General features: G+C 39.4%; 1 protein-coding gene across 1 annotated transcript in view; it reads right to left on the bottom strand.

Moving 5' to 3' along the window:
• The window catches only part of LOC103275056 (CUB and sushi domain-containing protein 1-like), a gene marked incomplete at its 3' end in the record, with an annotated part of 411,423 nt that overhangs the window by 92,797 nt on the left and 293,042 nt on the right, over positions 1-25,584 (bottom strand). The window lies entirely within an intron of this gene.

Raw genomic sequence — 25,584 nt, 5'->3', positions numbered from 1 at the left:
TTTTACTCCTAAAAATAATCTTACACAATGGTTAAAAGTGCGGGATTGTAGCTAGCAAGACAGACTGGAGTTTTTGTCTCAGCCTAAATAAACGACGGCAGCCTAGGGAAGTCAGGTTCCTTGAGCAACACATAGGACAAGCAGTTTAGTAAACTTGGGATGTTCAGGCTCTCGTTCAAGGAGGCATAAGTAAGTTGAATGAACAATAAGACCCTTGAAAGAGTTGGCTCCTGACAGAGTGAGTTCCCTTCGAAATGTTCACATGGTGGACACACCCTTCAGATGCTCTTTGTTCTTCTTACCAGAACAAGAATAATGCTTTAAATCACATTCTCAACAACTATATAAGAGAGATTACCTATGTGTTCTTATTAGCCTAGGGAGATTTTCTTTATGCTACGCCCACAAATGTAAGAAATATGAATGATAAACCTTTTTAAAAGTTCCCCGGAGGACTTCACTCTTGGCTACTCATGAAATAATTGTTACATTTCCAGTTCCCTAGGAACATTTTTAACATTGGATCAAGCAACAAGATAAATACGCCTAAGGAAAATTTACCCAAACTTATTCATTCTGACACTAAACTTCAGAAAATGATTCCTGGTGCAACTAGTGGCAAGAGTCCTGATTCCTTGAGTATTGCTTTCTTTCCCCTTTTCTGCTTATGTTTCGATTTCTTGCCTCTTGCTTCCCACCCGCAAAAAAAAAAAAAAAAAAGAAAGAAAGAAAGAAAAGTCTGGGAGAAAGAGAAACCCGTATTGTCAAAGCAGAACAGTTGATGAATAGAATGATCCACATTGATAGGTTGGCAACATCCTAATTGAATGACAGTGGGGACCATGTGCACTGGGGCTGGCTGGGAGAGGAATAGAAGGTGAGAAAAAATGTGGAACTGACTTCTTTCTAAACACTGTACTGGACTCAGTTTTCTCATACCCTTCCTTTTTCCTGGCCCTCCTCGGTTTCCCAAGTGTTACGTGTAAATTTCAATGCTTATTGTGTCCTGCCTCCACGTTGTAGAGATTCTCACAAGAAAAAGGATTTGTGAAAACACCTTAAATTCTTCATTATCAGACTCTGTATAAATATAAGGGATGATCAACAATCCTTAAATTTATTGCTGTTCTTATGATTCATATACTGATACTTTTATTATTCTACAACTAATAAATAACAAGGAATGTCCCTACAGTAAGCAAGAACACAACCCTTCAAGCAATGGAGCGCAGTTGTCAATTCCTAAGAAGTGACAGCCTCAACTAGACCACTGCTGGCCTGTCACAGCATTCAGAAGCAAGAATGCCATTCCTCCTTCTCAATATATCATTCTTTGAAAGAATTTCTGCAGAGTGATGTCCATCCATCAGCCTAATTGTGACTTGCAAGTACCAGCCTATCCTCCCTTGGCTTGCTCCCATAACATGAATAATGAAGCCACCCAACTGAGGAACATCATGCAACTTCACTCTGCGGTGCTGAGGCACAAGGTCTGCTTGCTGCACACTTTTGCACAACTGATGTAATCTTCCTATTGGCTAAGTTGTATTCCCACAAACTGTGTAAGAGAGATGACCGCCGGGCTCAGTGGCTCAGCCTGTAATCCCACGCCTTTGGGAGGCTGAGGTGAGTGGATTGCCTGAGCCCGCGGGTTCGAGACCTGCCTGGGCAGGCAAGACCTCATCTCTACGATAAATCAAAAAATCAGTCGGGCGTGGTAACACGTGCCTGTAATTCCGGCTACTCGGAAGGCCGAGGGGGAAGGATCGCCGGAGCCCAGCAGGTCGAGGCTGTGGTGGCCGGGAGTGGCCACTGCACTCCAGTCTGGGTGACAGAGTGAGACTCCATCTCAAAAAAAAAAAGAGAGAGATTACCTATCTCTTCTCATTAGCTTAGGGAGATTTCCTTGATGTGTCCACTAATATAAGAAATATGAGTGATAAACTTTTTTTTTTTTGAGTTGGAGTCTCACTCTGTCACTCAGACTGGAGTGCAGTGACCACTCCCGGCCACCACAGCCTCGACCTGCTGGGCTCCGGCGATCCTTCCGCCTCAACCTTCCAAGTAGCTGGAACTACAGGTGCGTGCTACAACGCCCAGCTAATTTTTTATTTATTGTAGAGATGAGGTCTCGGATAAACATTTTTAAAAGTTTCCTGGAGGACTTGACTCTTGGTCACTCATGACATAATTGTTACATTTTCAGTTCCCCAGGAACTTTTTCACTGGATCACTTGATACACCCTCAAGTGTTCAGCACAAAACTCAAACACACAGCAAAACAAAACATCTAACTAAAAATAATTTGTAAATAAAACATAGTCCATGAGTTTAATCTTTTCACCAAACCGGTACGGTTTATACATCTCCCCAATTCATCTCCAAGGCACTTGCAACTCTCAACCTCTTCATCTTTGTCTCTCTTCTGTCCCAAGCTCCAGTGAGATGAGCTACCCAAGCCATGTATAGCCTCGCTGGCACTCGCTCTCAAGGGTGCCCACTCTGTGCCTTTCTAAACTTCACATGCTCAGTAGCCTCCTTCACAACATGGAGACTGCTGCTGTTACCTGCTCAGGGATGTCCTGGCAGAGTTGCAATGACAACGAGGTAAATGTGCACTCTGGTCACAACCTTCTAACACTCCCGTCACCCATTATGCCTTATGTACCCATCTTGTCGTCGTTTTTGCTGTAGCATCATTGTCCAGATCATGCCTTCCCTTTCAGATCAACTTTACTTCAACTGCAGCATTTCTATGTGACCCTAGCTATCCTTCCTGAGCTAATCCTCCTCCCTGAATCTCTTACAAATCCTACCACAAATATGCAATGGTTGCTGTTCTGTGTTTTTTTCACTCTTCCACATTTTCCCATGCATATAGTTCATGACTCCATCTAGAAACTAATATCCCTGAAGACAGGGATAGCATGGAGAATAATCTTTGTTGACTGCATCACCTAAGTCTGGCAGTGAAAATAGAAATGAAATGTATGCATGTTACCATGTTTAACTGGCACTCATTTTAATTTCAGACAATTTGTAATAAATGCCTTTAATTCAAATAAAATACTAAGCTTCTAATGATTTCAAAGTGTTACTTAAAATACAAAATTTACTGCTTCTCTACATAGAAACAATTCAGTGAGCTGGTTTTCAAAATCATGAAAATAAATGTATATCTTTTAAATTTCAATACTTTCTGATTTTTACAAAATTTGGGAGGACTTAAAAATAGCATGCCATCAGAAATATTGCAGTTAGTGAAATATTGGAATGGATTCGATAATATTATTGAACAAACTTAAGATGAAAGCAACACAGTTTTACAGTTCTCGCTAAAGTCACTTTCCAAAGAGAGAATTCCATCAGCTCTCATTACATATTGATGTGGAACTATTTGGTGACATATTTACATAATAAAATAAATATGTCCATAAATTATTTTGCATGATGTGAAATTCAGTACAGAAATCTTCAACATTAGGGATCCAAAATAGTGTTATTTTGGTCACAACAAATTTAATTTGAAGATGACAGATGAACTGCCAACAAATATCTTAAACAGATTTGGATAACCAGGAACCTGAATAACGGAGTAGATACCCCACATAAATCACTTTTTAATGAATGATTTGTTCATTTATATTTCTAGTTAGAGCCATTCTATTCCTTTAGGTCTGGGAATATGCCTTTTACATTTAAAAATATGAGTTAAATGGTTAAACATTCAAATTAATACAAATATATACAAATGAGCAATTTTTTAGCACTTCTTTCCATTGTTGTATCATTCAAGAGGCTAGATAAATAACTTCCTCTCCCAAACAGGCTCATGTCACATAAGTCTTATTTCGTACAGTAGTGCATTATGACTTCTAGAAATTTCCAAAAGAGCCAGCCAATCCAGATGGCTCCCTATGAAATGTTGCTTTGTCAACAGATGTTTCATTAGTGAAAATATGTTATGCACCAGGTTCTAGTAGATTGATGAAAGCTGTAGGGACTCCCCTGGACACTAGGTCTTGAGGTGTGGTTACCGTACAATGATATCAGACTTCATGACACTAAGCCTACAGTCAACAGGAACAAGTTGTCTATCCAGGGGCTGACCATGCCTATCTCCACTTAGTCCACAAACCTAAAGCTCTACCACAGAGACATTTTTCCTGACCAGTCTTCTTACAAAATAATTTTCTTATTTTTGATGAATGAAATAGATTACTAAATAAGTTAGTAGAAAAATTTTGACTTGGGAAATGCTAAGATTCCTAGACAAGTTCATAAACTGTTTTTTTCTATAGAGCTTCATAGCAGTGAAACCTCCCTCATCAGCTAGAAACCAAAACTCAGAGTCATATTTCATTCCTTTCTTCATCTCATCTACAATCCCATTTATCACTGAATCCTGTGAACTAGGGACTTTGTAACTGTTTAATCTATACATCTATTTATATTTTCACCTCTACCATTTTGTTCTTTTTTTTATTTTTTTTGAGTTGGAGTCTCACTCTGTCGCCCAGACTGGAGTGCAGTGGCCGCTCCCAGCCACCGCAGCCTTGACCTGCTGGGCTCCGGCGATCCTTCCACCTCAGTCTTCCAAGTAGCTGGAACTACAGGCGTGCGCTAACACACCCAGCTAGTTTTTGATTTATTGTAGAGATGAGGTCTCGCTCCCCAGGCGGCACTCGAACCCACGGGCTCAGGCAATCCACTCACCTCAGTCTCCCAAAGGCGCGGGATTACAGGCTAAGCCACCGAGCCCGGCTTCCACCTTGTTCTTATTGTCATTACTTCAGGTAAACATTGTACGATTCCCAATGAACAACTTCTAACTTCATTAGCTTCAATCTATTCTACATTCATAGCAAGATTAAAACCCTAGTATCAAATACCAAGTGATGTAAAAATTCTCATACTCCCAAAGTCATACCTCTCTTTATTTTTACCCTCAAAAATCTACTCTTCTCCATTTTCCCAAGTCAATAGGTAATAGACACCAAGATCAGAAATACTAGAGTCATCCTCAACTTCTCTCACACTCCACACTTATGCCCTTACTCACTCATTGTCATAGGGAGTTAAAAGGTAAACTTACTTGAAATCATTACAAGAAAAAGTTTAAACATCCTTCAACAGCTAAAATATCCTTTGATTATTCAGTTTCATAGGATTTCTGAACTAAGAGTATTCAAAAACAATTACTTATTTATAGAAGAAAAATGCAATCTAGGGCCAAGTGTGGTGGCTCACACCTGTAATCCTAGTACTTTGGGAGGGTAGGGTGAGAGGATTGCTTGAAGCCAGGAAGAGTTTGAGACCAGTCTGGGCAACAAAGTGTGACCCCCATCTCAACACAATATGGAAAAATTAGCTGTGCTGGTGGCACATGCCAGTAGTCTTGACTACTCAGGTAGCTGAGACAGGAGGATCGCTTGTGCCCAAGAGGTTAAGGATGCGGTGAACCGATATCATACCACTGCACTCCAGCCTGGGCAACATAGTGAAGCCCTGTCTCATGTGTCTGTGTGTGTGTGTACTCATTATATATTATGTTACATTATACACACACACACACACACAATTTGGATATGACAGATGAAGCAGGTAACAGAGCTAAGAGACTTATTCCTAACGTCCAGACTCTCAGGAAGGGGTGTTTTCTTCAACTCACCTTTTACCATTATGTTAAAATATTTGACAGTCGGTGTTAATTCTTAACATTGGTTATTGAATGGTGTTAATTGTATCACTTGAGATTCTTTGTAAATTTCTAGCTCAATTTTCCCAATTATCTTAATTTTTAAAATATATTTCTCAGTCTTATTGCCTAGTGGTGGAATTTAACAGAGAACCACTTTCATATCAGTGATTTCTTAAATGTTTACTTAGCAAAATCAGAAAAAAGGTATTAGATGATGTTGTAGAAATTCAAATAGCCTTCAAATATTCTTTGTCAAAATTTGTAAAGTGAAGAAAAATATTAATTTTGAATCTTGAATGGATCTTATGAGTTTTTTTTTCTTTTTGGGGATCATTAAATACCTCTTAAATGCCTTAATACATATAAAAATTATCAAAATCAGAAATGAAATTATCTGTGATCATTTACCCAGTATTGTTTTTCTGGCTAGGTGTACAGGTCTCTGTGATTCTTACTTTCACGTGAATAACCCTTTGTAAATGCAATATACTTATGACTGAGTAATACAATAGCAATCATTTTTTATTATGCCTGAAGAAGAATGGAAAATATTCTGTCATCATGCCTACCATAAAAGTTTATAGCATTTGATGATATCATCTGTTGGCTTTCATTTTATTTCACACTCAAGTCATACACTCGGAGTTTGGTCCTTATAATTAAATGATTTATTTCCTCATGCTCTGGACCCTTTTGTCTTTCTCCAAGTGCTACTGGTCAACTATATATTCATCAATTAATTCTGAACAATGAAAATAAGCAGCAGTATGTATGGACTATCAAATTGCCACGAAATATAAGGAATAACTTATTACATAAGAAAAAATAATTGACAAACTAAACCTCATGAAAAATTATGCAAAACAAAGTAAAATCTGTCCCAGACTGACATAACCTGATTGTCACCAGGGTGACCTCAGACCCTTATTAGGCAATTCTCACATCACCACAAAAGTTAAACATGGAATGATTTCAATGAGATTTTTTTTACAACATTGAAAACTCTTACATTTTAGTCTTTGTGATGATATACATGTTAGCAATTTAGCGAAAATGATAAAACATCCAATTAGGAGGCAAGAGACTGGATTATATGCCCCTCTCTACCTCTAATTTGCTTTCTGACATTGAATGAATCAATTAAGCATCACCTTGTGTCACTTTCCTTTCTTAAAATGGTCATAACGATACTTTTCACTTTCCTTTCTCTGAGAAATGGGTGAAGATGTATGTCCTGGTTCTATGGTGGCCTCACCTTGAGGCAACCGGGGTGGAAGGTTTTCCCATTTCAGAGTGAAGCAGTCTACAAAGACGTAACCCATGTGTTCTCTCTTAAAATTATTATCAAGTAAAATAAAAATAAAAATAAAACTTCCTAACGCCAGCTGGGAATTGTATGTTTGGATTGGGGACTTGTTTTATATATAGCAGTCTCCAAGTTGGGGATGGCTTCCCTCTTTATAAAATGTTCATCTTTTTTGACAATAAATATAAAGTTCTTTCTGGGTGCTTTCCAGCACCTTGTTCTATTGTATTTGAATCAACAGCATGGGCTAATTCACGGTGATATTTCCACTGAAAGTCATTCTGTTGAAGAATGGATGATCTACAGTATGATTATATAGACTTTCTTTTCCTGGAGAAGCAGAGAAAAAGTGCAGTTCTTAGGATTCATACAAGAAGGTATAAGTTTATAAAAAGTGTGAATATGTGTAGATGTATTGATAGGAAAGACTTGTGAAGATGCAACTGCATAAGTGTACAGGTAGTCAATCTCTGTCATATCATTGGCATTGGAGTTTACCCTCGTTATAAATACAATATTATGGCACAAGGAGTTCTGAGTATGCAATTTATTTTTATCTTAATGTATGCATCTTTTTAAAAAATGTATCAGTTTGAAGCCTATCAGAAATCAGTTTTTTTTCTTCATAGCTGTAGGTCACCATGTTGTACTTGATAGCAGTTCATTGTTTCATTTGTAACTTCCAAACCAAAATAAATCTAACTCAAAATAATAAAGTTGGAGATATATCACTCATTTTGGGGAAATAGAGCTAAATGTATGATCACAAAGTGATAATTTTTAGATAAGGACAGAAAGTAGGTTTGTTAGATTTAAAAGCTTAGAGTTTGAAAAAAATTGTTTTCTTTATTAAACAAATTGTGAAATAAGAAAATTTTGTGGTTTTGACTTTCATTCCAAGTTCTAATTTCCCCTTGTCCTTCTCCCGTCCCCAGCATCCTTCTAGTGATCTTCCATGAAAATTCACTGTGACCCACATTCTTTAACTGGGTCACCTTTAACCCCCTTTGAATCAGAGTCACCCAAACTGGAGCGAAGTGGCCGCTCCCGGCCACTGCAGCCTCAATCTGCTGGGCTCCGGCGATCCTTCTGCCCCAGCCTTCCAAGTAGCTGGAACTACAGGCACACGCTACCATGCCCGGCTAATTTTTTGATTTATTGTAGAGATAAGGTCTCACCAAGTTGCCCAGGTGGGTCTCGAACCCACAAGCTCAGGCAGTCCACTCACCTCAGTCTCCCAAAGTGCTGGGATTACAGGCTGAGTCACCAAGCCCGGTTCACATTTAATTCTTAAATAACTAGTGCCTGAACTAGCCCCAGCTTCTGATACATCTCTCTTCACAACTGGGCATCTCTAGTATCACCAGTCAATTTGGATCCTGGTTTCTGGGAACAACCTGTAACATACACAGAAGGTAAAGCCCCCCACTTTCTAAGCCTTACAATGCGGGCATTCTTGTTGCTAGTTTAGTCGTGTCTTTGTGGCTCGACTGGCCACTCGCTTTCCCTCAATTTAGGTTCCATCTTTGGACCCTGATCTAATTATATTTCTTTCTTTCTTCGTATCTGAGTCTCTGACCTTATAGTCTGCCTGTGTCTTATATTCCTATAAATATGGACTCTGGCTCATCAGTACTCTTTGTCCACGACCTCCCCATCCACCACACTAGGGCTTGGTGTCTGTTATTGCACCCCCACCTGAGGTACCTATACTTTATCTTCTGAGTAGCATCTGGCCTGAGTCACTTATATGATTTATCTGCCCATCAGAATTTGTGTGACTTCATATTGAACACTAAATGCTAAACATTTTCACAGGATACTTCACAAAATTCTGTCTGTTGCTGCATACTCAATACAGCAAGTCCCCTATGTACAAACCTTCAAGTTATGGACTTTAACGATGCACACCTGCATTTTTTAAAAAAAGCATATTATCTCTCTCCACCAAGTATCAGGATAGCCTGTTAAATACACAACAGTACTATATATCTGATTGTGTGAGTCAGGTTCCTGGGTTAACTTTGTTGGACTTAAAGCAAATTTGACTTACAAACACGCTCTTGGAACTCATTCATATGTTGGAGACTTCTCATACTTCAAATACTGTGTTCAAACTGCCATGTGATTCTTCTTCCTGAAAGATATTTCTGGCTGGGCTCAGTGGCTCAACCTGTAATCCCAGCACTTTGGGAGGCTGAGGTGAGTGGATTGCTTGAGCCCGTGGGTTCAAGACCCACCCTGCTAACTTGGCGAGACCTCGTCTCTTCAATAAATAAAATACTAGCCAGGCGTGGGTAGCACGCGTCTGTAGTTCTGTCTACTTGGAAGGCCGAGGTGGAAGGATCGCTGCAGCCCAACAGGTTGAGGCTGCGGTGGCCGGGAGCATGCCACTGCACTCCAGTCTAGGTGACAGAGTGAGACTCCAACTCAAAAAAAAAAATATTTCTTATTTTCTTATATATCTGAGCATAGTGGGCTATGTGTCTGAGGGTTCAGAAAATATCCTGTTATCATAGTCACAGTCATAGCAGAGATGAGTAATAACAGAATTAAAAACATTCACATAAGATGAGGTTCACATGAACTCAACAAGACAGCAATAATAATTAAAGAAAAACATTGGCATTTGTCATCCAATTTATCAGCAAATAATGCAAAAAAGAGATTCTGAATTAAACTGGGAGAATTAGGTGTCTGTGTCATCTCATGAATAAAAGGCATAAAAACCCTTTACTGCATAAAAAGTCTTAAGGTTATTATATCACTCTTTCAAAACAAAATGGCAAATGTCTTATTTATTATAACTAACTTTGGCTCAGACCAATCATATTCCAGAATTTCATCAGTGTGCACCAAAGGGAGGAGAAGAAAGACAGTATCAGACAGAACCTGGGACTGAAGAAGGTTTGCCTAATTCTTGGGTCACCTCTGCTGGCATGGGATGAAGTGGAGGATCATGTAGCTGAGGGAGAGAGAAGACACCATGGTATTCAAGAGGGCAGTGAACATGGTACCTTTGTTTTGGGAATTTATTGACAGAGAAAGTTTAGCCACACAGGTGGTCCTTGAGAACAAAGGTGAACTCTGCAAGAAATATTTTGAGCAAACAGTGAAGACTCTGGACAATTAGGCCTTTTTTTTTTTTTTTGAGTTGGAGTCTCACTCTGTTGCCCAAACTGGAATGCAGTGGCCGCTCCCGGCCCCCGCAGCCTCAACCTGCTGGGCTCCGGCGATCCTTCCGCCTCCGCCTTCCAAGTAGTTGGAACTACAGGCGTGCGCTACCACACCCTGTTAATTTTTGATTTATTGTAGAGATGAGGTCTCGCTGCCCAGGCAGGTCTCGAACCCGCAGGCTCAGGCAATCCACTCACCTCAGCCTCCCAAAGGCGCGGGATTACAGACTGACCTACTGAGCCCGGCAATTAGGCCTTTTTCATAGGCTTAGTCATCACTCACAAGCAGTGTGACAGTGCCCCACTCTGCAGCAGAGACTCTTGAGAAACAGGCGATGGATGGAACCCCACACAGTGGGAGAGCCTTGGGGGAGGGTCCATGTAGGAGTTTGTGTTGTTGTATGGGAACACTGGGTGATACATAAAGAAAGATGTTTATTTGGCGCATGGCTCTGCATGGTGCTGGCATCTGCTGGGTTTCTGGTGGAGCCTCAGGAAGTTTTGACTGGTGCAGAAGACAAGAGGAGACAGCATGTCACGGGGCAAGAGAGAGAGAGAAAAAGAGGGAGAAGAGAGAAGGTTCCAGACTCTTTTTAACAATCAGATCTCGCATGAACTCATTGCCGCAGGAAGGCACTCAGCCATTCAAGAGGAATCCACTTCCATGGCCCAAACACCTCCCACCAGGCCCTACTCCAAGATTGGAGATCACAGTTAACATGAGATTGTAGGGGACAAATATCCATACTATGTCACTCCACATTAGTGAGGGGCATATATGATAAACAGGGCAACTGAGGCAGAGTCAAGCACAGAACTTGTGAGGACTGGACACATTGGTGAGCAGGCACAGGAGAAGATGGAAAGGGCCTTGTATGCTTTCCTCTGTGGGTAATGGTTACATGGCAGTAAAGGAATTCAAGATCCTGTTCACAGATAGCACTGACAATGCTAGAACCATCCACTGCTGGTCAGAACTGGCCCAGTAAAGAGGAAAAACAGAGCCTACTAGAAGAGAGAAGACATTCGTGATTAAGTTAGAAGTGATGAGGTAAAGAAACATCCTATTATTGTTATCTAGTTCATTTTTCTTTTTTCCCATGACAACATGCAGTGGTTTCTTTCCCAAAGATCATGCAATCATGTAATAGTATAGGAAGTTCCCAACATATGAACAAATTCTGTCCCAGAGCACATTTATAAGTTCAATTTGTTTTAAGTCCAACAAAGTTAGCTTAGGTGCCCAACTAACACAATCGGCTATATAGTACTGTATGTATTCAACAGGCTAAATTGACACCTGGTGGAGAGAAATAAAACATTTTTTAAAAGATGTGCATGGTTAAAGTTCATAACTTGAAGGTTCATATGCAGGGGATGTACTGTAATGACTTATTCAACAAAAGTTAAGTGTTCCTCCTTCACAGTTTGTGGCTTTCATTCCACAGGGATTGTCTGGCTCTCAGAAATAAGGTACCATCCTCAGAAAGAGGTTGCCCAGCCAGTGGTCAGGTGCACCCACAGAATCAGCACTGGCCCAGAAAACACAGGCAGGTCATTGTGCCTGATGATGCATTGTGGGTGATCCTTCTCTGGCCTCCCTCTTGTCTGCTATGGGCTGCCCGGTTCAGTAGATGCACAAGGTATAGTGCCTAGCGTTCATGATCTCTTCAGGAGCTCAGGGAAATGCTTTAATTTCCTTAAAGTCTGAAGAAAAACATAAACTTTTAAGTAGAAGAAAATGTATTAATACACAAAAATTTATTCATCTTTACAGCAACACAGTCATAAGATAGATTTTTAAATGTTTTATATGGAAGAATGGGCTCATGAGGGCAAACAGAGCTTGGGCCCATGACAGTTATATTATGCTTGGTCCTGGGTACAAGTCCTCCTGAATCCTGAGCAGGACAAGGAGAAGAGACCCTGAAATCAGAAACACCATTCAAGAGATTGCCCCTCACACTGACAGCCTTCATCAATTACTGTAGTATTCTTCACTTCCTTTACCTAGGAACAATGAAGGACTTTTTGCCCATTTTGGTTCTGATTTCAGACTGAGAGAGAAATTAACTTGGATATCCATGGTAAATTGTCACTTAACCGGAGACACTGATCAAAATCCCACAAAATTTTAGATGCTTCCTAACAGGGGCCATGAGTTGGTGATGGATTGAATCTAACACTCTGTGAAAACAAAGAATGGTGATGGCATATAAATGAGAGGTTCTTGAGCTCTGGGTCACTCTAGTGGGGTGTTCACCCTAACTCTCCCACTTGCTAGCAATAGGACCTTCTCCTTACTTAAGGCTCAATTTCCTGTTTTTAAACTGAAAATAACTATAGTCCCATCTTCAAAGGTTTATTTTGGAGATAAGACAATGAATGTGAATTATCTGTCACATGATCAGTACTCATTGACATATTAGCCAATATTATTTTATTACTGACTCCCAACACCCAGTTGGTAGTTTCTCTTCCATATCCACCTTGGATGAACTTGATAATTTATTTCCATGGTTCCATGTCAGATTTTTAAAGTTATCGTGACAATTATATTTCAATGTCAGCTACTTTTAAAAAATATATATGTTAACTTGATTCATTTCAATGTGCAACTTTTCTAGCCTGAGTGTGAGAAGAATGCTTTGTCCTCAAGAGAGAAATTCAGAAGGTCAATACTAATAGATGACAGATAGACAGATAGATAGATATAGATAGATAGATAATTAGATATAAATAGATCATAGACAGATGATAGGTCCACACATAATTTCTGGATCAAACAATGAATAAAAATAGAGAGATGTGGATAGAATGATGACAGATAGATCATAGATGATCAATAGATAGGTGCATATCAATTAATCAATTGACAAATTCATATATGATATATGCTCAATGGAGATAGATAATAGATAGATGATTGATAGATATAGATAGAGAAATATAAATGCCTGTTGAGTTGTGCAGTAGATGCACAGACATTATCCAAAAATGCTTGAATGGTATGAAAACACTGACTTTCCCTTCAAAGGTCATTTCTAAAACTAAATGCTGTTGACAAATGTGCTCAGTTCTCGTTCTTGGTGTTAGAATAAGACTCTCTGTGTAGGCCTTCTCATGAGCATAGATAGGAAGGACAGGGCTGCTGAGGTTGGCCTGGGCTCATGATCCCCCTCCAGGCATCTCCAACAGCCTTTCCGGGCGGGATGTGCAGAGAAGGACCTGGAAAGTAGAGCTGCAGGTAAGCTCACACTTTGGGAGGATTTGGGTATGTAAAAAATCTATATCTATGACCATACTGAATGTGATTTTGCAACCTGTCTTATTTTCAGATAACAGATTCACAACTTTAAACTGAAACATTTCCTAGAAGTGAAAAAAAATTTGAAAGAACATGTAAACAACCAAACTGCACATTTCCTTCTTTAGAGGTGTGCTTTATACCTACAAGAGTGTGAGCAAGTGCACATGTCCACACATGCTAACTTAAGTTTTTAACGGAAACATCTGAGAAGCAATGAAAACAACACCATTCCTAAATGGAGATTGTGAGGGGCAGACGTCACTGGGACTCCAGTGCCCCACTTCCTGGTGTGCATGTCCTGTGTATGTGACCCCTTCTCCTTCCTTGAGTGTGAACAAGTCCTGTAACATGCTTCCTGTCAATCAAACATGGCAAATGTGAGAGAAACCCAGATGTCATGAAGGTTCCCAGTTAATTGGTTTGGACTCAGTAAACATAGAGATTACCCCCATGGAAACTGACATAATAAGGAAAAGTCCTTGAAAAAGATCAACCTCTATATAAGATGAAGGCTCCACTTCTGGCCTTGGGGAAATCAGTGAGGACATGTACTGTCTGAGAAGAGGGTCACGTGGCAGGGAACTGCAGGTGCATTGAAGAGTTGAGGACCCCTGTCCAATCACCATGAGAAACTGACTTCTGCCAGTAACCTGAAAAGGACCTTAACTAAGGTTCAGAGGAGACCACAGCCTTGTCAACACCTGATCACAGCCTATGAGATGCCAAGAGAGGACTCTGTCAAACCATGCCTGGGCTCCTAAACCAAGAAAACCATGAGAGGATAAAAGGATGCTGTTTCAGGTTCCTAAACTCGTAATAATTTTTACCCAGCAATAAAAAAACAAAAAACAAAAAACGAAGGCACAAAAAAACTGCCTATCATTTGAAAATACCTTTATAAAATTACCTCTAACTTAACTGTGGGAAAAACAACTAATGCTTAGCATGTTGTTTCCAACAATTTTCTCAGCTAAATAAATAGCCAATAAGAACAAAGTCCTTGACCATAGTCCTCTGTTTACAAAATACATATATATACTGTAGTATCATGAGGTGAGATTAAAGCTGCATCATATTTTTTTTGCCATAATCTTATCTCCATTGCAATAAAATAAAAATATCTTAGTGTTAATGTGGATTCACGTAGAGGCTGAATGTTTTCTTATTTTCTTGACCGCATTCCATACTTTTCCTTGAACCTTAGCACATTTATGAATAATTTGTAAAACGACCCACTGAATGAAAAGATGCTTCAACTTGATTTCCTAGAATGTATTTCACTATAAAAACCGAGAAGGTGATGAATGCTTTTCTTTGAATAATGTGACTTATTGTACTTTAAAACAGCAATTTTTACACATCACTAGCAAGAATGTCTTGAAGATGTGTGCATGTCTTTATTATTGATAAAATTAGATTGTGGAACTTGGGTTTGAAGACTGCCACTTGCTTTTCATGGGATTTCTGAAATCTAGTTGTTAAAAAATAATAATAACCATGACATGAAACCACCATGGTACACTTAAATCTTATTTACAGTCAGGGAGGCCAAGGTGTCAAAAAAAAATGTCTGTTAAGAGCATTCAGAGTAGCTGTGGGCATATTTGTGTGGAGACAAGGGGAGAGAGCACCCAGAGAAAATCACATCAACTGATGTCTATCCAAGAAAACATGATCTCTGTCTTGGTCAACCTGTGATTCCAAAGGCTCCAATGATAGACTCTGACACACCCTGTTCTCCACCTTCAGGTTTCTTTCTAATAACTAATGATGTACAATGTCTGTGTTCACTTCATGCTCCCAATATTCTTGAGTTGTTTAGAAGCACCAAAGTGACAATGCTTAGTATTTTCGTATCAACCTTGAGTTACTCTCTCATTTATACTCCTGTATTTAATGTTTGTGTCATTTTAATTCTATCAGTGTGTTAATAAAACCAAGATGACAACTGCATAAGCCCACAGCTCAGGGCTTTAATTTTCTCATCCGTAGAATATGCTGCAATATGTTCAGATTCAGTCATCAATGTCAAACCAGCCCGCCTCTGCCTTTTAGTTATCATGGCAAGAACATGATTCAGGCAACTATAATCCAAGAGGCTGCCAGTGGATGGGCCATTTTGTGGAATGGGCACCACCTTTTTCTAATTAGAGTTGCACTGGAACTACAGTGGACTTCCTAGGTCACTCTCTCTTAAAACTGATGACAATTAGACAATCTGTAGATGTCTCAGGATGAAACCATTGGGTGATGCCTTAGCATCTCTTGCATGTCTAAGATGGTCAGTACCTAGTCCAACAAATGTTATTCAAAATTCGACTCTTATGATAATGTTCCCCTTAAAACAGCCAGTTAATTCTAGCAGGCTGTATTGTTGCTCAGTCATTTATGAGATATCTCAGTAGCAAAATGAGAAGCATAGCATAGCTGTTACTTATTACACTAAGAAAAGCCCAGGACCCTGGAGGTGTTCACAGTCAGTGCCAGTTAGACATTCCATATGGGGATGCTCTTCCTCTTTCTCATATCACCTGCCAGGACACTTGGTAAACCAACTTCTTAAGTTTCCTCTTGCCAATACCCTCTGTTTTGTGTAGGGAATCTATAGGCTTAACCTCTCCATCACTTTAACCATGCAATGGAGAACAAAGCAGCAGCATCAGTTTCTACCTCTACAATATGGAGTCAGTATGGGTCCACATCACAGAAACTGTCTTACATTTTGTTTAAGAATAAAAAGTTAATCATCACATTAGCTTCTGTTTATGCAGTATATACTCCATAGTGGAAGAGGTATGGGACTGGATATTCTTTAGGTGGTCTCTAATCCTTACACCAAACCCACACAGGAATTTCCAGCTCATCAGGATGGAGAGAGATTAAGTAACACAATCGAGTTCACGCAGCAAAAAACAGAACTTGACCTAGGGCCTCTTTGTTCCAAAGAACTTTGCCTGTGGTCCCAGCTACTCTGGAGACTGAGGTGGGATTGCCTGAGCCCAGGAGGTAGAGGCTGTGGTGAGCTTTAATTGAACCATTGCATTCCAGTCGATGACAGAGCAAGACTTCAACTCAAAAAAAATCTGATTTTCCTACCCACTCCTTGTGGAATTTTATTTTGGACTAATTTATGTTCACAGGACTGTGAGCAGTCCCTAAGCACTGTGTGTGTTTGAAATATTGTTCAAAGGCTCTAAACAACTTAAGTTAGAATATTATATCCATTCCTCATAAGCTATGTAATCACGGGCAGGTTTCTATATACTTCTGTTCCCTCACTTCTAAAGGAGGAGGGTAGGATAACAACTGGGTAAGGTTTTCATCAGTATTAAATTAAAAGCCATACCAAATTCCCTGCACATGAGTTGTGATAAATGTCCATCCTGGGTATCACAAATATTTCCAAGACCCCCAAGCCACCATAACTACCTCACTTCTTACCACGAATTATAGGAGTTTATATGCCAGGAGACATGTGTCAGCCCCTGTGACCTTTTTGAATCACATCTTTTATATAGAAGTCTGAAAAATCATATTTAATTTCACATAACTCTTTGAAATTTTCAATGAAATTTCATATGTTTTCAACACAATGAGAAAGGTAAAATATTACTGTCCCTGTTTCATACATAGGAAGATCAAGAATTGGCAACATTTGGTGGCTGGGATTGAACAGAATGAGGGACTAGGCTCTTTGTCACATTGTAATTTGGTCTCACTTTACTGTAGAGCAAGGGAGACACCAAGAACACATCCTTCACCACAGTGCCCTGAACCCCTGTTTGCTGAGAATGAGAGTCCTGCATCCACATAACTTCCCCATTTTGAGAACAGATTCTGAATCTAACATCCAGCAGGACAAATTGTCTCCCTCTGGTTGTGCTTGGGCTTCTGGGACAGGCACAGCTCCTGCCTAGTACCAGGTCCAGAAAGGAGGGGAGCTGGGACCAACCAGACCTCATTTTCCCCAGTCCCTCCTACCTCCAGAGCAGGTTTGACCAACCTCCAGAAGCTCTGGGTATGACAAGCACAAGAACAAAAAAATCAGACACATGATGCTGCAGTAAACTCACAAGCCAGACGCACTCTGTCATCTCCTTACTTATCTCAAAGTCTTCAGAATCTTTTAAGAATATCAAATATGCTGGGCTCGGTGGCTCAGCCTGTAATCCCGCGCCTTTGGGTGGCTGAGGTGAGTGGATTGCCTGAGCCCACGGGTTCGAGACCTGCCTGGGCAGTAAGACCTCATCTCTACAATAAATCAAAAAAGCAGCCGGGCGTGGTAGCGCATGACTGTAATTCCGGCTACTTGGAAGGCTGAGGTGGATGGATCGCCAGAGCCCAGCAGGTCGAGGCTGGGGTGGCCAGGAGCGGCCACTGTACTCTAGTCTGGGCGACCGAGTGAGACTCCAACTCAAAAAAAAAAAAAAAAAAAAGAATATCAAATATAAGCCTTCTGTATAAAAGCATACTGAATTAATGAAATAAATTGCTTGTAGTCTTCACTACTCCTTATTAAACATTTTTATATCTACTCAGCATTAAGCACCTCTTAGAAGTCAGCAAGAGTTATGTTTCCACCCAACCCTTACCTATAATGTTCATTCTAGAGCTGAAACAGCTTGGGGCTATTTTGATAGCTTCAAAAGTCTCACTGGGAGTGGAAGTCTTGCCTGAATGGTAAGACCAGTTTGAAGGCTGACAGAGGACATTTTGGTAGTGGTAACAGCCCTTTCATCAATACCATGTCTAATGCTGATATACAGAGGATGCATATCCACACCACCCACCTGGACAGAGTGGCCTACAGTCCTAAGTTCATCTATGTCAAAATGATTCAAAGAAAGACCAGTCCCCCACCTGCTGAAACCAAGTGCTTCCTGTGTGATTCCATCACTGATCACTACCAGCCTGAAACCAGTCTAGTTGTTGGAGAGAAGATCCATGCCTATAAATATGGTTATTTTATATGACATTAAACAAAAGTATCCTTTTGAGTAGTGTAGTCATAAATCCAAATCCTAAGTGTCTGTGCTATTGTTTAATTTCTGTCCAGACGTCTGTCAATATCCTCTGACTGGAAAAATCCCTAGCACACTGGGGAAGAAAAGCAGGGTGAGATTTTCTCTGATGGGTCTCTTTGCCATATTTGTACCATAGATGTCTCTTTGGCTTCCTACTTTGGCAGCTGTTTTTATTTCTCAAGCTCCATCATTTATGAAACTTAATGACAATCAGGCATTGTGGGATTAGAATTATGTTTAAAACTAAATGTGATTACCAAAAAGAAGGCCTTGATATTCTAATCCATTTGAAGATTTAAAACCAGTGACAAGACACGACACATCTGAGGTCTTAGGGCATATGTGCATCTTTTTCTTCCACATGTCCAAGTTACCTGTTCATCTCTCCAATATGTCCACCAAGTGGATCAAGCATGGGCTCAGGCCAAGCACATTTGGACAAATCAGTCAGTGTCCATTGAGTAAAAACCAGCAAGTGAATGAGGGCAACAGCTCATGAACAAGTATTTAAATAAGGTCATGACAATTTTGCAAATCAAAGTACAGTTAAGTACAATAAATGGATAGACAGAATTTAGGGCAATGACAGGAGAGCAATGCTAAGATTCTGAAGGAAGGCAATTCACCAGTTAAGAGAAATCTGGTCTTGGAGCAGGATAAAGGGAAGGACTTGAGAAAGCCCATAGGTCCCTCTCTCCAAGTCAAATACTGCCATTTCCATAATTTATCTGGACCTAGAGGGAAGGCCTCTCTTTCAAGTCCAGCTTTGTGGTGAATTAAATCTCAGGGCTCTCCTGTGCAGTTGTATATGGTGTGTTCTGAGGACTTTAACTTTCTGGGGGTAAGGACTTTCTTTCTCTGTGTTAAAATAACTGGTACAAAGTTGCTGCACAGAATGATAGCAACTCTGTTCTGCAGATCCAGTTGTTTATCACTAGCCTTTTAATGTTTCTTTGAAATGGTTTTTATACCCATCTGTTCTTCCTAGTCTAGTCTCACAAGCCCATCACTTCAAGCCTCTGTTTTACAACATTGCAGAGATGTCCTTGACTGCGGGTTCCCTACTTAATAGTTCATGCTGTAAAAACGTAAAACAAACAAATAAAAATATTTGTAAGAGTCAGGGGTTGGGAAGGTTGGCAAAACAGCCAGTGGGCTGCCTTTCAAAAGACTTCTGTGGGTGATTTTGTAGGATCATACACCTGGATCCATCAGAGTATCCAAAATAGGTTTATCTAATCAGAGGGCTCATGCGACTTTAATGTAGTGCCAGAATGCCAATTCTCTAATTTAAAATAACAAAGAGAGAGCCAGTCTATGTACTAGAGTCCCTGTGTCAACATCAATAAATCGCCTCTTGCTATTGAGGGAGCCGCAATGACATACAAATCCCAACAGGAATATTGCCCGGTGTGCACCGAATCAGAGCAAGAAAGTTAATTAAGTAGAGTCAAAGTTTGGAAAGGGAAGTTGACTTCCTTACTTCAGCTCTGGGAAAGCACAGGTTGTCCTGATGGCCCTCGACTCAACACCTACTTGCATGGGATCCGTTAACCAGACACATCTCAGGCTGTCCCTCCAAATTCCCCCTTTGGGCCCATCTGTCTGCTTTTCCATGACTACTGACCATACCCTCCCCCACTGGACCAAGGCATTTGTCTTCCTTTCCTTTTTCTTTAAATGTAAAATGTATTCCACTTGAGTACTCAATTTATGAATAACAATGGCAGCTCAGTTCCATAGCATGCTAGTGTAAGTGCTGTTGGTAGTCTTACTCCTTTATTCTCAAGTTGCTCAGGGGTGGGTGATGGCCCAGAAAGAGCTGAGCCACTGTCATCCTCCCAGTACTGGCATCTATACAATGAAGAGTTTACCATTCTTTAAATACCATTGCTCAGTGCTATCCATGGATCTGCCTCTATATTGCTCAGCACCTCTGCCTGGCTTTCCAAGGTGGCCATCATTCAGTTCCTACACAGCTCATTTTGTTTTTCTATTTATCCCTGACCTGCATTCTACTGAGACTTTTTTTGCATTCATTATCTCATAAGCTCAAAGATCACATTCAACTCTTCACTTCTCTACTGAAGCCTCTCCTGAAATGCCCCCCTTTGATTTCTGTTTAATTGTCTCCTTCCCTAGAAATTCAACACCAACTCAGTTGATTATCATTTATGAAGTTGCTGTATAGGTGATACAAAGTTAAGACTCCTCCTCTTGGGAAGCTCACATTTTATTGGTGAAAACAAATGAGGTAGAAAGAAAATGTAAGAGGGTTTAGGCTATAGAAGAAAAAACATGTGATTCTGCTTAGGGACTCTTTGTATAGGATAATTCATTTTAAACTGAATCTTAGAGGATGATGCAAAAGCATCTAGCAGCAAAACGAAAAATTCTAGAGCTTTCCATAATTATTCAAGTCTTCTATGATTTCTCATTCCTCTGGAAAACATTCCTTAGGGTACAAAATACACATATTATTATCAAGGCCCTGTAGTTTATTTGGAGGAAGAGAACAAATTTACATAAAGATAAAATGCATAATGTTTCAAATGTAAGAATATATTAAATGTCAAAATTAAAGAGGAACTATATTAAGGCTCAAACATACTGCTCATCACGAATCAGGGCCATGAACTGACTCCTTGAACACCTATGGATTCATCTCATGGTTGAGAATATAATTAATATTTCATTTCTGCATAGAATTGATAGTCATACTCATATTGACCAATGTCTCACAAGTGCTAAATGGGACTCTCCTAAGTCATTTATTTGTGAACAGAAATCATGATTTTTGTCTTCTATGTTTCAATACAGCATTAAACATTTAGTCCATAGGTGATATATTTGTGTTCAATGCTCAATCAGTAGAAGGATACAGCAAGACAGTCCAGAGATGATTGTCTAAACTACTTTCTCTAACTACTTCTCCAGGTGGCAAGAGATTTTTGTTATTGTTGCTGTTGTTGAATTGTGGCAGGTTTGTTTGTTTCTTGCTGTTTAAAGACTAAGAGTATTTTTAAAAGCAGAAAAGCCTGTCTCACTTCCAAATTGTCCTATAGGTTCTGTGGTAAACAGTTTCTTAAGAATGACTATTCTGGGAACAATTCTCGTGAAACTCTAAAAAGTGCGACTTATTTTTAAAAGAAGTCTAAGCCGGGCTCGGTGCCTAGCCTGTAATCGCAGTACTTTGGGAGGCTGAGGTGAGTGGATTGCCTGAGCCCGTGGGTTTGAGACCCGCCTGGGCAACTTGGCGAGACCTCATCTCTACAATACATTTTTTAAAAAATTAACTGGGCGTGGTAGCACGTATGTATTGTTCCAGCTACTTGGAAGGCTGAGGCGAAAGGATTGCTGGAGCCCAGCAGGTGGAGGCTGCGGTGGCCGGGAGTGGCCACTGCACTCCAGTCTGAGCGATGGAGTAAAACTCCAACTCAAAAAAAAAAAAAAAAAAAAAGAAGAAGTCTAAAGTCAATATAGGATTTTGTTTTTAATTTCCAGAACTCTTGTGCTGTAAAAATATTTGTTGAAATATTTAGATAATAAAGTGATTAATTATAAATATAATGCTTCCAGATATTATAGGAGGCTTACAATTATTGGTAGAAAGCAAAACAAAACTCGTATGTTAAATAAGGAGAAAGTTTTACTCCTGCCTGACAATTCTGTGGATTTTCAGTGCCTGAAAGAATATAATTTGAATAACAATGACCCAATTTAAGCTTCTTATATCACAGGCTACACACCTGTCTGAGAAGCAGAGGACAAAAATCAGACACTCATTGTCCCTGATATTACAGAGCTTATGGCTTATGACTCCATTTGACATGATTATTTATCAGAGTATTATCTAGTGTGAAGATAGACAAATCTGTACCAAACAGCAATGTTTTGTGATGGAAGTTAAAGACTTTTAAAGTTTTATTTTGATCTAACCTATCACTCAAAAAACAGTCATTGCTTACTAAATGCCTATTAATTAACATATAGTTTGGTCCAAAGATAGTCTGGCTTTCCATTCTAATTGTTGTCTTTGTGTTTATCAAGATCAGTCAAGAGATGTGGTGCTTACTGAAGCAGGATCACCTAAGATATTTGAAAGTAAGCTTGTCAACAGTTCAAGGCTTGTGAGATTCCTTGTGAGACTCAGTTTCTAAATTATGAAGAAGAGTAAAAGGAGCTATTTACCAAGACTCAAAATTGACAGGGTTGTAAAGTTACAAGATACATGAGATTATTATCTGTAAATATTAAAAGATATACAAATGTCACTTGTACCCATTTCAAAAAAACTTTAGGGTATTTATCAAGCTGTATATTTACTCTCTGTTGACATTTTCTAATCCATGCATATATTATATTAACTATGGATCTGAAATATGTAGACACTAATGTTTCCTTAAGTGATGCAATTAGCTAGTAAGAGACAATTACAAGAATCTTTTGAAAATAGTTGAAAGTGTCTTTATACACTTAAGCCTTAATAATTTGCTAAGGTATTTTATAATCATTCATTATTTCCAAAACATTTTCTAGGAATGAATACTTGATTCGGGTATTTGATCATATTTTGGGAGCTTGGGATTTCTTAAACTTAATTGCTTATGTCTAAACATAAGAATTTAGTGTGAAGTTTGCACTATTCTGATACCATAGCCATTACACACCATCAATTCTCTATTACAAATATCTTCTTCCATCTGGCAGTGTGTTCCAGCTCTAAGACAATCTTGCAAGCAGGACTTGGACCTGAGGAGTGTCTGTGTTTGATTTTGTAGGTAGAGACAAAGGGGTGAAACTGGCAGAGAAAGAAAGTTACTCCTATCAGATTGATTATATTTAAAATTAAATTCCAATCATCTCCAATATTTCTTTCTCCTAAGTTTAGAATGATTGTGCTACCATGCAATAAAACACATTCTTATAATTGAATATAATTAAGAATATAATTAAGTGACCTTACAAGATGAATAAATTTAAGCTTTTTCAAAGCGACTCATTCAAGTGGGAGTGACAGCAAAATGTCCTATAGCCATGCTGGATATCAAGGCCCAACAAGGAGCTATGACATTCAATTGGGGCCCAGTGGAGACGAAGCCTCACCCACTGAGGCCAGTTTCCTTGATGAGGAAGAGTGGATGAAATAAATGAACAAGCCTACAGCCTCTACACTGTGTCCAGGCACAAGGTTCTAGAGCACATGGACCTTCCCAACTGCTACCTGGAAGTCAAAGGAGACATCAGAATTCTGGGAACAGTTTAGTATCCATGCCTTGATTCAAATCCAGTTACTTGAAGTTCCAATATGCACAATTTTTTCTTCTGTATACCTTTTGCCCAGCCATGAGAAAAGAGGACCAAATGTTTACATATCGATGATAATACCAACTGGAAATAGTTGGAACGAAAACAGGAAGTGGTTACCAGGGTTAAAAAAGTAATGAGAAATAAAATGCTAGCTGTGTGTGATGTGTTTTCTAGGAAGCAGCCAGGAGAGAGGAAAAGTGAGTTTAGTGAATTTCCAACTTGGAGCAGGGTTGAGGGTGAGTTCTCAGAGATTCAAACAGGATACGGGGAGGCATTCAGGCCAGCGTTTTCCTGCTCTTTGCTGAGAAAGCCATGGTAGGGGCATGGTTTGTAAGATATGGAAAAAAAAAATGAGTTTAATGGCAGGAGAATTGGGGGACAGCCTAGGTGCACATATGAATGTCCCCTTGATTCTGCTAAACTCAAGAGTTGACTAAAGCGGTTTTTCAGTTTTCCTTCTCAAGTATCCATCCTTTAAGACTAGTGGAGGATCAAAGAAGTGGAGACTGACCCACTATGTAAGAAAAACAAAAATGTTGAACATTTTATTGGAGACCATGAAGTGTAAACACAAATTACAATTGTGTATAATTCATCTGCAAGCAAAAGGATTTCACAGGAGCTCTTTGAAACTTTTCTGAGAGTGGAATACTGGAAAATAAAAATTCTAGCAAAATAATTATGAATTGATCTCATAATATCAATTGTTGCTAAATTATCATGCATGAAAATTAATTAATATGCTTTCTGTTTACTCAGTCTTTTCAATGTTATTATCATGAAAGTGAAAAATTGGTTTTCTCATGATGTCAGTGATGCTAGTTCTATTCTTGGGCAAAAGGTCACAATTCTTCAATTGTGATTTTTCCATCTGAGAGGAATTTGAGATCTGGATTAGCTTTGTGTCTATGAGATGATTATTAACTTTTCTATGAGATGAGCCTTCATATGTGTTTTGTCACATAAAGGTGTCAGTCACTGACATACATTCGTGCTCACAAATCCAAACATTTAATTTTCTTACATAATGGTGTTCAGTATCATAGAGTTGTTTAACCATCAGATTAATGGAGGATTTGATGGTTTTATAGACTTTAAGCATTTGAGTTAATCAATTAATTAATTGTAATTGGTTATCCACAGCAAACAGTTATTTTATTTTTACTTTGTTTGGAACCAAAAATGTTGAAGATGGCCCTTATCATATTGCAAACTCCTCTTTTTGAAATACAGCTTCTCAACCGAGCTCGGTGCCTCAGCCTGTAATCCCAGCGCTTTGGGAGGCTGAGGTGAGTGGATTGTCTGAGCCCACGGGTTCGAGACCCGCCTCATCTCTACAATAAATCAAAAAATTAGCCGGGCGTGGTAGCGCGCACCTGTAGTTCCAGCTACTGGAAGACTGAGGCGGAAGGATCGCCGGAGCCCAGCAGGTCAAGGCTGCAGTGGCCGGGAGCGGCCACTGCACTCCAGTCTGGGCGACTGAGTGAGATTCCAACTCAAAAAAAAAAAAAAAAAGAAATACAGCTTCTTCTTCATTGCCTTTCTCTTGTGTCTTCTTTATTTACATCTTTTTAAAAAACAGATTCCATATGGATTTATATCAACAGGGAACACTATAAAACTGCTTAACACTGTGAGATACAGGTCAAATTCTTGTTCTGTCAACTTATAAAACTGTTATCCTGGGCAAGTATTCAAAGTACTTCTGCTAGTTCTTTCATTTCAGAAGTTAGTGACAAAAAGAAAATAATTTATTA

The sequence above is a fragment of the Carlito syrichta genome, unplaced genomic scaffold (genome assembly GCF_000164805.1).
Source record: "Carlito syrichta isolate Samal-C Ts95f unplaced genomic scaffold, Tarsius_syrichta-2.0.1 Scaffold315201, whole genome shotgun sequence".
NCBI classification, from domain to species: domain Eukaryota; kingdom Metazoa; phylum Chordata; class Mammalia; order Primates; family Tarsiidae; genus Carlito; species Carlito syrichta.
Note: the sequence above shows the minus strand (reverse complement) of the source record. Positions and strands in the feature narration are given on the sequence as shown.